At 39.7% G+C, this 3,612-nt stretch overlaps 1 pseudogene; it reads right to left on the minus strand.

The window, feature by feature from the left end:
• Window positions 1–2,429: 2,429 nt before the first annotated feature.
• LOC105756788 (olfactory receptor 1F12-like) overlaps window positions 2,430–3,612 on the minus strand; it is a 5,460-nt pseudogene continuing 4,277 nt past the window's right edge.

Consider the following 3,612-nt stretch of genomic DNA (forward strand, 5'->3'; position numbering starts at 1 on the left):
CTTCCAGCTTTGTTTAATATTTTCCTGTAGAATTCTTCACTACTGCAACTCAAGGCTTGAATTTTTCTTCAGTTATTTCAGCTTGAGAAATGCTGAGTGTGTTCTTTTCTTTTGATTTTCTAACGTTAGGTCTTTGCATGTTTCATTATCATACTTTACTTTGTCTTCTCGAGCCACCCTTTGAAATCTTCTGTTCAGCTCTTTTACTTCATCATTTCCTCCTTTCACTTTAGCTACTCTACATTCAAGAGCAAGTTTCAGAGTCTTTTCCATTTTAGTCTTTTCTTTCTTTCCTGTCTTTTGCTTTCTTCTTGTATAATGTCCTTGAAGTCATCCCACAACTTGTCTGGTCTTCGGTCATTAGTGTTCAATGTGTCAAATCTATTCCTGAGATGGCCTCTAAATTCAGGTAGGATATATTCAAGGTTGTACTTTGGCTCTCGTGGACTTGTTCTAATTTTCTTCAGCTTCAACTTGAACTTACATATGAGCAATTGATGGTCTGTTCCACAGTTGACCCCTAGCTTTGTTCTTACTGATGATATGGAGCTTTTCCATCATCTCTTTCGACAGATGTAGTATATTTGATTCCTGTGTATTCCATCTGGCATAGTTCACATGTATAGTCACCGTTTATATTGTTGAAAAAAGATATTTTCAATGAATAAATCACTGCTCTTGCAAAACTGTCTTGAGATCTCCAGCATGGTTTCTATCACCAAGGCCAAGTTTTCCAACTACTGATCTTTCTTCTTTGTTTCTAACTTTTGCATTCCAATCGTGATTGCATGTTCAATAAATTTCAGAAGTTGGTAAAAATCTTCAGTTTCTTCATATTTGGCCTTAGTGGTTGGTGCATAAATTTGAATAATAGTCATATTAACTGGTCTTCCTTGTAGGCTTATGGGTATTATCCTATCACTGACAGCACTGTACTATAGAAGAGATCTTGAAATATTATTTTTAAGGATGAATGCAACACCATTCTTCTTCAAGTTGTCATTCCTGGCATAGTAGACCATATGATTGTCCCATTCAAAATGGATAATACCAGTCCATTTCAGCTCACTAATGCCTAGAATATTGATATTTATGCATTCCATTTCATTTTTGACAATCTCCGATTTTCCTAAATTCATACTTCATACATTCCGCGTTCTGATTGCTAATGGATATTTGCAGCTGTTTCTTCTCATTTTGAATCGTCCCATATTAGCAAATGAAGCTCCCGAAAGCTTGACTCTATCCACGTCATTAAGATTGACTCTACTTTCAGGAGGCAGCTCTTCCCCAGTCGTATTTTGGATGCCTTCCAACCTGAGGGGCTCATCTACCGGCACTATATCAGACAATGTTCTGCTGCTATTCATAAGGTTTTCAGTGGCTAATTCTTTTCAGAAGTAGACCATCCAGCCCTTCCTCTTCTGTTTTAGTCAGAAACATGTCCACCATGAGTGACCCTGATGATATTTGAATACCAGTGTCATAGCTTCCAGCATCACAGCAATAAGCAAGCCCCAGAGTACGACAAACTGACAGATGTGGGAGGAGGGGGATTACTTCCCTACTAGTGGTCCTTAATAATGCTATTTTTTAATATGGATAATGGAAACATTTCTTTTCTTTCTTTATTTTTAATAACTTATTTTAAAAATAGTAAATGAAAATTCTGGTGTGTTCACAAGACTGGGTTTAAGCTTCTGAGTCTTTAAGAGAGACTAAGCTTCTGAACTTTTTATAGTTGATCTGTGGGCTGGATGAGGTAGGAACATTCTCCCTCCCTGTGCCCTTCAGCAAAAGCCTCCAGCCCAGGACTAGAGCCACTCTGAAAAGGTAATTGCTATAAGAGAAGAATTACCTCACTCCCAGCCCTTCTTTGGAAGACAGGACTCTGAGCCAGAAAGCTTCCTCACAAGCCACCAAGGAGCAAGGTCAGTTGAAGTTCTTTCATATTTATTCATTGCTGGTCCTCTTTCGTTTTTCCTGTTCAATTCAATTTTTTACCTCAAAGTCAACTTACCATTATAGCATATGCTTCTTGGAAGAAGACCTTCTCCATACTGAAGTCAACTTTTCTCCATATCATTTTTACAGATCTGAGGTGATATTTTGTTGCTATTATTATGGTTTTATGACCAGAGACCCAGGAAAGCCTGAATCCTGCCATGCCAATCATCCCAACTCCTGAGGGCTGCTAAGAAAATGCGTAATATGCTCAAGGAATGCTAGCTGACTGGAGATCAAATTATCACTTTGTTTCTGGACCACACCCAAAAACCTCCATTTGTCGGCTTATGGGTAAAAGGTGCTCTGGAAAATCGAAGACCTGCATTTTTAGGCATATTGGGAGAGGGAGAGAGACATGACTGGACCCCAAATCGGGGCTCAAATCAGCCATATGGAGTAGAAGAGGACTAATCAGGGGCCACCTAGAAGGAAAGGAGTTTCATCCCTGGATGCTGACATTCTAGGGTATAGTAACCCTGCCCTTCATAAAATATGGGCCAACGAATTCCTTGGGCTATGTCCAACTGGTTAAGTAACTCTTTTTCCTTGGACAAACTTGAGAAGATATAAAAGTAATAGGTTAAGTCAAAGCCATGGGGATAAAGACCATAAGTGTTCTTTCTCCAGCACTTGCTGCCGCCGCTACCACCACCACCATCATTACTAATGGATCACCTTCCTTTGGAATAGGCATAAATATGGATCTCTTCCAGCCAGGTGGCTGTCTTCCAAATTTCTTGGCATAGATGAGTGAGCACCTCCAGTGCTGCATCTGTTGAAACATCTCAATTTGTATTCTGTCAATTTCTGGAGCCTTGTTTTTTCACCCATGCCTTCAGTGCAGCTTAGATTTATTCTTTCAGTACCATCGGTTCGTGATCATATGCTACCTCCTGAAATGGTTGAACGTACACCACTCGTCTGTCAGTTTGTCGTACTGTGGTAGCTTGCATGTTGCAGTGATGTTGGAAGCTACGCCACCAGAATTTCAAATACCAGCAGGGTCACCCATGGTGGACAGGTTTCAGATGCACTTCCAGACTAAGACAGACTAGTAAGAAGGACCTGGAGGTTTACTTCTGAAAAAACTGGCCAATGAAAACCTTATGAATAGCAGCAGAACATTGTCTGATATAGTGCAGGAAGATGAGCCCCTCGGGTTGGAAGGCACTCAAAATAAGACTAGGGAAGAGCTGCCTCCTCAAAGTAGAGTCAACTTTAATGATGTGGATGGAGGAAAGCTTTTGGGAGCTTCATTTGCTGATGTGGCATGACTCAAAATCAGAAGAAAGCTGCAAACATCCATTAATAATCAGAATTTAGAATGTACAAAGTATGAATCTAGGAAAATTGGAAGTCATCAAAAATGAAATGGAAAGTATAAAGATCAATATCCTAGGCATCAGTGAGCTGAAACGGACTAGTATGGGCCATTTTGAATTGAACAATTATGTGGTCTACAAATGACAAAGTGAAGAATAATGGCTTCACATTCATTACCAAAATGAACATTTCAAGATCCTTTCAGAAGTACAGTCCTGTCATTGATAGGATAATATCCATATTCCTAGAAGGAAAATCTGTTGCCGTCGACCCTATAGGACA

This window comes from Trichechus manatus, unplaced genomic scaffold (assembly GCF_000243295.1).
Source record: "Trichechus manatus latirostris isolate Lorelei unplaced genomic scaffold, TriManLat1.0 scaffold00170, whole genome shotgun sequence".
In the NCBI taxonomy this organism is placed as follows: Eukaryota; Metazoa; Chordata; class Mammalia; order Sirenia; family Trichechidae; genus Trichechus; species Trichechus manatus.